Genomic DNA, 12,764 nt, shown 5'->3' with positions numbered 1-12,764 from the left:
ATCCTGTAATAAAAAGTCATTAATTACTTCAGAAGAAAGGGCCATCATTTACATCACTTACATTACTTTAAATTTAATATTGCACTTGTGCACTGTATTAATATTGTTTGTGATGGAGTGAACATTATGACTTTTGCCTTTTAAGAGAAAAGGAAAGATAGGACAAAGTAATTTTATATAAAAATTTTATATAAAACTTGTAATTTTATGTTTTCATCACAAATCCAAAAGAAATGATAAAAATGTCTTAACACACACACAACAAAAATAAATAAATAAATAAAATTGAAATTTTGTCTACTTTTTCTTCCCCTTCTACCAGGTTTACTTTGTGAATTTCAAGGATCTATTGTTAGGCACTTACATATCCAGGATTATTATGTCTCCTTAGTTAATTGACCTCTTCATCTTTATGCAGTCATTTATTTTTATCCCTTTAATATCTCTTTCTCTAAAGTCTACCTTGTCAGATTTAATTCAGCTGTTAAACCTTTTAATAGTGTTTGCGTCGTACATTTGTATTCTATCATTACTTTTAACTTATATCTTTTATGTTTTGTGGTAGTTAGGGTCAGGTGTCAATGTGGCCGGGAGATGAACCCCCATTGTTCTGTTGCTGTGGACTTAGATCATCAGCATGTGAAATTCATCTATGGCTGATTCAATCTGCAGTCGGCTAAGGGGAGTGCCTTCATAATGAGTGAGGTTTCAGTTAATTAGCTAGGGGCTTATGAGAGAGAGAGATCAGAAGAGAGCGCAGCGTATCTCATCTCAGCACTCACAGAATCAGCTAAGACAGTGGAGATGCAGAGAGGAATTGCCCCGGGGAAGGCTGCTGTAACCTAGAAGCAGACATCGCATGCACCTTCCATGTGACAGAGAAAAGCAGATGAAAGCTACCTGCCTTTCCTCTGAAGTGCTACACATTTTTAACTAAAAAAAAAAATCCCCTATTAAATAAAGCTGATCCGTCATTGATGTGCTGTATTCTGGCAGCTTTGCCAGACTAAAGCATGTTTAAAGTGAGTCTTGTATGCAACACAGTTCTTATTTTTTATACAATCTGAAAATCTCTCCCTCTAATTGGTAAGTTTAGACTATTTAAATTTACCCTAATTATTGGTATTACTTGATAAGAGTCTGCCATCTTGCTAGCTATCTTCTCTTTTTATTTTTTTAAGCATTTTCTGATTTCTGTTTGATTTGGTATTTTTTTTTTCTCATGCAACATGCAAGGGGTTTATTTTCCACACATGTGTGGGGCTCCCTGAACACGCAGGAACAGAGAGACCCGAACCTAAGTTTGCAAAAGCTTTTTAAAGGGTAAGATGAGGGGGGTGGGGGTTGAGCATGGGTCACAGGTGCTGTTTTGCAAAAAAGCAGATAAGAACAGTTTTACAATAAGCATTTCTTAACAGTTTTACAAGTAACCTTGGCGCCAGGATTGTTTATCTTCAGCCTGATGGGGCCCATAATTCTTTTCTTTATAATTCTTAACTCACACCAAATGCATAGCCGTGAATATAAAATGACACAAATGCTTTTGCTGGATATTTCAGAAGCTAAAATATATGTAAATAGCTAAATTAAGCAGGAAAAATTAGCTACTGTTAAGCTTTATAAAATTCCCTTTTACATTCCCCACTCCTTTTCGTATATATCTCTAATCTTAGAGATTTTCTGGATTATTTAACACTGAGAACTGTTGTTTGATGAGCATTAATTTGACATTTTCAATCTGCCCCTGTAAAAACTGTATAATTTTATTTAGAATACATGGTCCTATAGTTATTATTAAAAGTAACACAATTAAAGGCCCAACGAGAGCAAATAATAGCGTCGTTAACCAGGGGGACTTAGTAAACCAAGATTTAAACCATCCCTGTTGCGCCTCTTTTTTTTTTTTTTTTTTTGTCTTTCATGAAGGCGCTCTCTGAGTTTTGTCATGGACTCTTTAACAACACCAGAGTGATCCGCATAGAAACAGCACTGTTCTTTTAAGGCTGCACATAGTCCCCCCTCTTTAAGGAAAAGTAAGTCAAGTCCCCGCCTATTCTGCAGAACTACTTCTGAAAGGGAGGTTAGAGAATTCTGGAGGGCTGAGACAGATCTTTCTATTTCTTTTAAGTCTTGATTTATCGCGGCTTGTAATTGATTGGTTTGTTGATTGCTATGTACAATGGCAGCAGTCCCTGTGCCTATACCGGCAGTGACAGTTACCCCCAGAGTGGTAAGATTACAAGGGGGTACCAGGAACGAAGGCTCCCCTGCTCCCTCCCAAGTTTTTATAGTCTTCCCATCATCCCATCTGGTTATTGTCCATTTCCAAAGCTTATGCGGGTTGGAATTGGGTTCCCGTGGGGGAGGGAGGAGAAGGAGTAGTAATCCTAGGAACCCGCAGCTTGAGAGGATTGTCAGTCCTTTCCAGTTTTCATTGGGACTCAGAGGGCGAAGGCGCAGGTTTGAGATGAGAAGCATGGATCCAGGATGCGATGCCATCGACCTTGACTGCGGTGGGGGTGGTCAAGAGTACTTGATACGGTCCTTTCCAGCGAGGTTTAAGAGTCTGTACCTGGTGGCGGCGGACGTAGACGAAGTTTCCCACCTGATATTGATGCAGAGTTCTGTTGTCTCCTGGCTGGTAGGAGGTGGAGAGCTGCCGCCACAGGAACCGCTGGGCTTTTTCCAAGGCTCGCAGCCCCGAGAGAAAGAGCTGTTGGAGCCTCCCCTTACGAAGAGCCGATCTCGGTGGGACCTCCAAATGTAAGAATTTGAGAATCCTAGAGTTTTGCCACGCAAAGGAGGACTCCAAGAGACGTTCTCTCATGCAACATGCAAGGGGTTTATTTTCCACACATGTGTGGGGCTCCCTGAACACGCAGGAACAGAGAGCTGATTTGGTATTTTTAATTCCATTTTTAAACTTTTTTTTTTACTGTATAGTATAACATATATAAAAAGCAAAGAAATAAGAAAGCAATAGCTTTCAAAGCACACTTCAACAAGTGGCTACAGGACATTTCCAAGAGTTTGTCATGGGTTACCATATGATCCTTCTAACTGCTCCAGAATATAGGAGGCTAGAGGGCTTAAATATTTTTTTTATCATCACAATTGACCTTTTTTCTCTCTTTTTTTTGTGAAAAATAACATATAAGAAAAAGTTATAAATTCCAAAGCACAGCACCACAATTAGTTGTAGAACATATTTCAGACTTTGACATGGGTTACAATTTCACAATTTTAGGTTTTTACTTCTAGCTGCTCTAAAACACTGGAGACTAGAAGCAATATCAATTTAATGATTCAGCATTCATATTCATTTGTTAAATCCTATATTCTCTGTATAACTCCACCATCACCTTTATCTTTCTATTCCTCTCTTTAGGGGTGTTTGGGCTATGGCCATTCTAAATTTTTTATATTGGAAGGATCTGTCACTGATATGGGGTAGGGAGATGGAACTATCTGACGTTCTGGAGAGGCTGGGCTAGGTTTCAGGATTTGTCTGGACCAGGGACCCATCTGGAGGTTGTAGCATTCTGAAAGTTACTCTAGTGCCTGGAACCTTTGTGGAATCTTATATATTGCCCCAGGTGTTCTTTAGGATTGGCTGGAATGGTCCTGGTTGGGGGTTGGCAGGTTATGATAGGTAGCAATGTCTAACTGAAGCTTGCGTAAGAGCAACCCCCCAGAGTAGCCTCTCAACTCTATTTGAACTCTCTCTGCTACTAATACTTTATTAATTACACTTCTTTCCCCCATTTTGGTCAGGATGAAGTTGTTGATCCCATGGTGTTAGGTCTGGATTCATCCCTGGGAGTCATCTGCCACATCGCCAGGAAGACTTTCCCCCTGGATGTCATGTCCCATATAGGGGGGAGGACAAGGATTTCACCTGCAGAGTTGGGCTTAGAGAGACTGAGGTCATATCTGAGCAACAACAGAGGTCCTCCAGAAGTAACTCTTAGGCATACCTACAGGAAGTCTAAGCTTCTCTGCTACCCACATAAGCTTCACAAGAGTAAACCTCATGATGGAAGGTATGGCCTATTGGTTTGGGTGTCCTTAAAGTTTGACACAGTATCAAGGAATTCCCTGGTGGTAAGGTTTAATAGTTCCATAGTCTTTCTCCCCTCCCTCAGGGGTTTTGCCACTTTTTGATTATCTGCTTAATATCCTCTAGGATGTATCCAGACATCACAGTAATCTATACAGGATTAAAGGACCTCTTTCTTATTCTGGGCTCCCTGTGTTTCAATTGTTCAAATGACTATACAGATAGGTTGAATTAGATTATGCACTACAGAAGATTTCAGTTCCAGATCAAATAAACCTTTCTTCCATTGGTCTCATAGAGTATGTGTGGTTTGAAAATACAGACATTGTCATCTGTACTCCTATGTTCTGAATTACTTTAACCCCAGCCTGTTCGTCTTTGTTCTTATCTCTAAATATCAGATTATATATATAAAACAGCTTCTCAAAATCCAGACGGACTTCATGTGTCTGCTCTAAACGCTCAAAATCTAGGCCCCTGTTTTCTTATAAGCATTTTCTAAAGGTGACCATTCCATTGTTGTTCTTTTGTTTCTGGCATATTTTGTCTCACCAAATGTCCCACATGTTCATTCACATCCTTGCATGCCTCATGACTTTGTTCCTTTTTGTAGCAGCACAACCTTCGTTCATAAGTACACACCATCGTTCACCAATCTAATTCTCCATCAGTGCATCCTTCAGCCACCTGCATTCATGGGGCATCATGTAGAGGGCCCAAAGTCCATAGTCCATCTACATTCTCAATTTTAGATAATTTCATTGTTCCCAAAAGAAAGAAAATCAACAAATACACCTTCGCCAAATAGGAAATCTAAACTTCTTCTTAACTCTTGTCCCTCTCCCCATTATTTATCTCTACTGTTGCTATGGTAGTGCTAATGGTTTCCTTTTGAACATAGCTCATAGCATGCAATAGCAGTTTTCCCCTGTACCCTGGACTTAAACATTCTTTATACAAGAATCATATCTTTGAAGTAATTCTTGTGAGAACTAATTCATATTTCTAGTGTGAATTTATGATTCCAGTTTATCGCCAATTTTTCTATTATTTATACCACTCTAAAAATTTTATTTAGAGGTGTCCATGGGTTTACAATGTACATATTTAATCCACTGGATTATATATTGAAATAATATTATACAACTTCACGTATAGTGTAATATTTAATGGTCTTTGTGTTATAATTTATATAAAGTATAAAATTCAATGAGTTTTCATATATTCACAGCATTATGCAACCATCATAACAATCTGATTTTAGAACAATTGAATCACCCTATCCTGCCCTAACTCTCCTAGTTCTAAACATTTGCCTATTCTAGACATCTTTTATAAATGGAATCATAAACTATATCATCTTTGCGAGGGGCTTCTTTTACTCAGCAGAATATTTTTGAGTATTATCCATGCTTTATTATGTATCAGTACTCCATTCCTTATTGTCATTAAATAATATTCAGTTGCATGTTATACTAGTTCAAAGATGTTATAAGCCCCCAAAAAGGTATGTTCTTTCAATCCACTCCTGTGGGTGCAGAGCTACTGTATGTGGGAAATCAGGTAAGACCTGCCACAGGATGGATTTTAATCCTTTTATTGTAGTCCTTTATGAGAGGATAAAAGATGGAAGTCCCTGAGACACTGAGATGAAATAGAGAGATGAAATTAAGAGCTCATACAGAAAATCCTCAGGGAAGCCAAGAGAGGACCCACAGAAGCTCAGAGAGGAAGCTAATGGAACCAAAAGCTGAAAGCAACAAAACTCTGGAGCAAAGGACTAGGGGACACCAGCCATCTGCCTCCCCATGTGACAGAGGTGTCCTGGATGCCAAAAGTCTGTTTTTAAGAGTCCAGATATCATACTGTTGATGCCCTGAGTTGGACATTTTCATGGCCTAAAAGCTGTAACTTGTAAGTTAGTGAACCCCTATTGTTATAAGCCAGTCTGTCATTGGTATATTTCATTTCAGCAGATTTAGCAAACTGAAACACATGGATATACCACTTTATATTTATCCTTTCATCATTTGGTGGACATCTGGATTATTTCTACATCATTTTTTTTTCATTCTACATCATTTCTACATCATGAGTTAAGTTTAATAGCGTTGCTTTAGCTGGTGGCAGCTGTACCAAATCAAAACAGAGCCATTATGGACACCATCAACATCTCTGGAGTAATCCAATATGTTGCAATATTTGCGATGTAGTTTAACTTTTGACATTCCATAATCAAGCCAAGTTGTAGTACAACTATTCAGAAAGCTTTCATGAATTTCCTTTAAAAACCATTTTGTAAATGGCTTCAGCTTTATTAACGGTATCATTGACACATTCCACCCTTCGTGCTCTTAAAATAAAAAGTGACCTAAAACTAAGCCAAAGTTTTTCTTTTCTTTTTTTTTTTTTCACATACATTAATGATTACTATTCAGGATTACAGGAATTGAAGTTTCATCTTTCACAGTATAAGAGACAGCAAGGGAATGACAGCATCAGATTCATTTAGATTCAGCAAATAAAAGGACAAATCCCATCCCACTTGCTTAGAACTCTGGAGAACTATGGAGACTGAAGGATTCCACAAACACTGAATTGAAAAAGAAGAAAAGTAGGAGGTAGGAAATTTCCTACTGGGCCTGCTGGTCCACTTCCCTCCTCCTCCATCCCACTCAGCTTGGGAATTGCTCAGAGGCTACAGCCTGGGTCCTTCCCACTGGAGTCACAGTCTTGTAGAACCACTCACAGCAGCAAATTAGAAGTCCTACTATATCCAGGCACAAAGACCCAAGTCCACAGAGACCCAGGTGGAACACAAGCCTCTGAGGAGTGCTGTAATCTAAAGGTCAACCTCCAGGGGTTGGGGGAAGAGAGACCACTCTAGAAAGGCTGGGAATTCACTCAATCCAGTTTATGTTGGTTGGATCGCCTAAATGCAGAATGGACGTTTCTAGAGTGACCTGTTTTCTGGATTGACCCTATCTGGCTCCTCAGGGTTGGATACCCTAATAGAGAAGAAATCGGAGGCAGAAGAGCCTCACAGAAAAAAAGGGGGGAGGGGTTATACTGAACTGCTGTTAAGACAGGAAGGTCCCAGAACCCCAGAACTGAAAAGGGTAAGGAAAATGGAGCACTGAGTGAGGAGAGAATTCAATCAAATCATAGGAACTGGGGATAAAATTCCACACAAAAACAAATAGAATAGACCAAGATTCCTGGAGAAGGAACATAAGAAAGGAAGTTTTCTATTAGAGGTGAAACAATTATACAAAAAGTGCATCTTAAAAATTATACTGCATATCCAGGCCAGGATAAGTATCAGATGAACGAGAGCTTATCAGTTAAATATTGGCTATTTTAAAGGTCTAGAATAAGTTGGACCAAGAATCCAAGAAAACTCAACATCAAAAAAGAGAGACTAACCTTCAGAGTTAATTCATCAAGATAATCAGATGCCTAGACATCAGCAAAAATTACAAGACATATTAAGAAACAGGAAGATACGGCTCAGTCAAGGTAACAAATTGGAACTCTACAATAGACTCAGAAGTTGAAACTAATCAAAGAAATTTAAAAATATCTTCTAAATAAATTCAAGGAGATGAAGAAGAATATGGCTAAAGAGATAAAGGATATTAAGAAGATGATGATTGAGCATAAGGATGAATTTGAAAATAGAGAAAGAAACATAAGAGAAATTATGAGGATGAAAGGCACAATAGTAGAGATTAAAATACACTAGAGGCGTACCACAGCAGATATGACCAGGCAGAAGAAAGAACCAGCAAGCTTGAAGACAAGACAATAGAAATCATACAGTCAGAAAAACAGTTAAGAACTTCTGATGAGGCTACTTCAGTTAAGGTGTGACCCACCTCACTCAGAATGGGTCTTAATCCTCTTACTGGAGTCGTTTATAAATAGAATGAATAGAGAGTGAGAGCGAGAGAGACAGACAGACAGACAGACACTGCCATGTGCCTTGCATGTGGCAGAGGAGCCAAGGATCCCTGCAGCCAGTCTTCAGGAAGAAAGCAACACTTTGATGATGCCTTGATATGAACATTTTTCTCAGCCTCAACATTGTGAGCTATTAAATTCCCACTGTTAAGCCATCCCAATTCTTGATATCTGCTTTCCAGCCTAGGAAACTAAACCACCACCACAGCTCATTTTGGTTACTATTTGCATGAAATCTTTTCCCTTTTTTTTCATTTTCAATCTATTTATGTCTCTGAGTCCAAAGTGAGTCTTCTGCAGCCACACATCATTGGATTATGTCTTTATCCTGTCTGCAGATTTCTTTCTGCCTTTTGGTTGGAGAGTTTTATCCATTTACCTTTAAAATGATGACTATTGAGGAAGAATTATTTCTGCTATTTTGCAATTTGGTTTCTGTATGTCATACCTTTTTTTGTTCCTCTTTTTTTGTATTACTTCCTTTTTTCATTTATCTTTTTCTAGTGTGCCATTTGATTCTCTCTTCATTTCCTTTTCTGCATATATTTTATGATATTTTCTTAGTGGTTACTCCAGGAATTACAGTTAACATTCTAAATTTACACTTATCTCACTTAAATTGATTCCAACTTAGCTTCAATTAAAAGTATTAACTCATTCTATCTAAATAGAATAGCTCTGAACTTCCCGCCTTTATGTTGTTATTGTAACAAATTATATTACTCACGTTGATATATAATTATTGTGCACATTTTGATTTATAATTATGGTTTTATGCCTTTGTATTTTATATCATATAGGAAATGAAAGGAATAGTTACAACCTGAAACTATTATCATACTGATATTTATGTTTACCTATGTAGTTACCTCTACCTCTTTATTTTTTTGTATGACTTTGAATTATCGCGTGTCCTTTTTCTCAGCCTGAAGGCCTTCCTTAAGTATTTCTTGTAGCACAGGTATACTAGTTACAAAATCTCTTAATTTTCATTTATCTGTGACTGTTTTAATTTCTGCTTCATATTTGATGGGCATTATCATTAGACATAGAATTTTTGTTTGATAGATTTTTTCCTTTTTCTTTCAGCCTTTTATGTAATCACCCATTACTTGCTGGATTCAATTATTTCTGATGATAAACTGATTGTTAATCTTATTGAAGACCACTCGTGTGTGATGAGTCACTTTTCTCTCATTGTTCTCAACAATCTGTGTATGATGTGTTTCTGCATGTTGTGTCTGAGTTTAATCTGCTTCAGTTTGTTGAGCTTCTTGGATGTTTAGGTATTTCATCAAATTTGGGAACTTTTTGGCCACTATTTCTTCAAATATATTTTCCATTTCTTTCTCTTCTTCTTTTCCTTCTGGAAATTCCATAATGCATATGCTGGTACACTTAATGGTGTCTGAAAGGTCCCTAAGCTCCACTAATTTTTCTTCATTCTTTTTTCTCTCTGCTCTTCAGACTGGTAATTTCAATTGCCCTATTTTCAAGTTCACTGATTCTTTCTTCTCCCTGCTCAAATATGCTATTGAATGACTTGCTGGTACATTTTTCATACTTGTTACTACAGTTTTCAATTTCAGAATTTCTATTTGGTTCCCTTTTAAAATTTCTACTTATTTACTGATATTTTCTACTTATTTATAAACTATTTTCCTTGTTTCATTTGGTTCTTTGTCCTTGGTTCCATTCAGCTCTTGGAGGATATTTAAGACTGTTATTTTAAAGCTGTTACTAGTATGTCCAATGTCTGGGCTACCACAGAGATATTCTTGATACCTTTTTACCCTATGAATGAGCTATACTTTTTGTTTATTTGTATGCTTTTTAATTTTTTGTTGGGAACTGGACACTTTGGATACTTACTGAATTTGGTAACTTTGGAAACCAGGTTCACCCATTTCTCCAGGGATTGCTGATGCTGTTAATGTGTTCACTTCCCTGTCGAATGACTTTTATAAACTACTTTTTCTTTTTGGCATAGATAGGGTGCAGTAATTGAGCCTGGGTCTCTGGCATGGCAGGTGAGAATTCTGCCCCTGAGCCACCATTGCACTGCCCTATAAACTACTTTTGGGGCGGGCCACGGTGGCTCAGCAGGCAGAGTTCCTGTCTGCCATACCGGAGACCAGGGCTCAATTTCTAGTGCCTGCCCATGCAAAAATGAAAAAGTTAAACTACTTTTGCAAGTACTATGTTCCTTGTCACATGTAGTCATTGAAGTCTTTTCCATTGTCTTAGCAATTAGACAGTGGCCTGACAGAGATTTCTTTGTTTGGATCCAACAATAAAAGAAAAAAAAAAAGGAAAGAAAAAGGTATTATGTCTCTTTAAATTCCTTCAACAGACACTGCCAGGGAAGCCGCTTTAGCTGAGTGGGCTGAAGCAAGGCCAGTCCCTGCACTGATTCCTCAGTGTACCACCAGGCACATCAAACCATTCAACCCTGACTCTTGGAGAGCAAGGTCCTTATTTCCCAGCATGGTGCCTGCAAGCCACACCAGGAACAGGAACCACCTTCCTCATAGCTGCCTGCCGTGGGAATAGGGACTGGAGGATATTAGCTGCTATGCCAAAGGCCAACCCTGACTCTTGGAGAGCAAGGTCCTTATTTCCCAGCATGGCGCCAGCAAGCCACACCAGGAACAGGAGCCACCTTCCTCATAGCTGCCTGCCATAGGAATAGGGACTGGAGGATATTAGCTGCTATGCCAAAGGCCACAGGTAGACAAAAACTTTACATCAGACCTCTCAAGGAAGTAAAGGTGCTACCAAAGGTCGATGCACTTTCTCTCACAAAGCCCTGGAGGCAGAAGAGCCGCCAGGCAGCCCAGGGCTGCAGGTAGTGAATACCTGCGTGGCTCTTCTTAGTGAACGCAGTGGGTCTTGAGGGTCATCATGCCTTCTCCAGGGGGTGGCCTGGGGGTCAGGAAGAGGGCTTATGGGGTCTGAGTATTTTATGCACATATAAATTGCTTTGTTTCATTTAGAAATCCTTTAATATTCTGATAGCTTTAGCTGTGAACAAAGCATGACAGTATCACTGAGTGAGTCAGGTGTCATCTGGGCCCTGTCCTCCTCTGCCTCTGCCATCTCTGGTCCAAGGACTCCCCCACAGCGAGGCCAGACTACTCGGTGTTCTGGCACTTGACCTCCTCCTTCCAGTCTGCACAGCTCTTCCCCTGCACACAGAGAGCACTCTGCCGATGGCAGTCTTGGCCCTTGTCAAGGCTCCCCAGAATGCTTCTGCCCAGGTGTCAGGAGCCACTCTGCAGTCTCAGCCCTGCCCAGGGTCCCTCTAGACAGTCTCCGGCCTTCCCTCTCATGGCTCTCGCTGCTCTCGGAGGCTGAGAGGAGGGGTCTTCTGACTGTCTACTGTTGCTGGAGAAGTAAAATTCCAAGTCACTGCCTGGGAGACCTTGAGCAGTCGGCCTCTCGGCAACGTTCCCTCCTCAGGAACTCAGACCCCGAGTCTCCCCCATGTTGACCACCGCACCACTGCCAGTGTCACCTGCTGAGGGACAGTATACAAGAAGTCCTTCCTATCTCCTTTCTTGTGTGCTGGTGCAAGCCACCTCTGGAAGAGTCACTGGCTGAGACTTCACCGCCGTTCAGCACCTTTGAGGCTTTCTCAGGGCGATTGCTCAGGCTTGCCTTCCGGAGAGTCTTCAGCAGACTGTGTTATGAAACCTCAAGGCCTTTACAAGAATGTTTTACCCTTTTTCTTGCTTTTATCTCCTCCGCCCAAAGGGGTGGGGAGATGGGGGTGGGCACTGATATCCCCTATGTGCTGGAAGTACATGTATCTCTTCACGGTTATCAGGTTGCGGTCAAACTTCTAGACATCCTCCTGGGAAGATTTCTGAGATCCCCTATGTTTGAAAATGGGTCAATACTTCATCCTTTGATAATATTTGATGAGGAAATACAGGCTTCTTCTCAGGGTCTAAAAAATCCAGCAGTTCTGTATGCAGCACCGCCTGCTGACAAACGTGAAGACACACAGCTGGCACAGCTTGGCGATCCTTTTTAGGAACTCCCAACAGTGAGGACACAGGGGGTGCGCAGGGTGGCGCCCCCGGCCCAGGTGGAAACAAAATACCCCTTGGTTGGACATCTGCGGGCAGCGCCGCTCCGACGTGTGGATCAGAGCCTGGGCCAGGTCTACCACGAACACGAACTTTCAGCTGGTCTTTCTGCGGGTCTTCCCTTCCCAGCCTTGGAGTTTGCTCGCAGCTCACCTTGCGTTCCGGCACGCTGGGCACTGTCCACACCGTGGCGGTCGACAGGGGCGCGTCCGGTGCGTGGTTCTAGCCTCACAGCCCCTTTAAGTCCCGACGGCATTCAGTGTCCAGGCCTTTCATAAGCAGCGGATGGCTACATTCTCCCAGCCTCACCAGGACAGCTCCGGAGGCCACCCCAGGCCGGGTTGTGAGCACAGCTCCCGCACCAGGTCGGCGCGCTCCGACTGCACCGTGAGCGCTGCTCGAGGGTCGGAGCCGAGAGGGCTACCCGGAGGGCTGCGCGGAGGCAGCAGTCCCTGGTCATGACCGAGTCCTTGTGCACTGCCACGCCCGGCGCCACCTTCCACTCGAACAGCCGCGGACCACGGCGTGAGGCCGGGCCACGGAACCTCGGTCACTGCCGCCACCAGGGCACCCCACCCCGGCAGGCGCTGTCGACCGCTGGCACCTCAGGCCTGGGTGCCGCGCGCCAGCTGGGTTGCTCTGGCAAC

The sequence above is a fragment of the Tamandua tetradactyla genome, chromosome 4 (assembly GCF_023851605.1).
Source record: "Tamandua tetradactyla isolate mTamTet1 chromosome 4, mTamTet1.pri, whole genome shotgun sequence".
NCBI classification, from domain to species: domain Eukaryota; kingdom Metazoa; phylum Chordata; class Mammalia; order Pilosa; family Myrmecophagidae; genus Tamandua; species Tamandua tetradactyla.
This window is presented reverse-complemented; position numbering follows the sequence as displayed.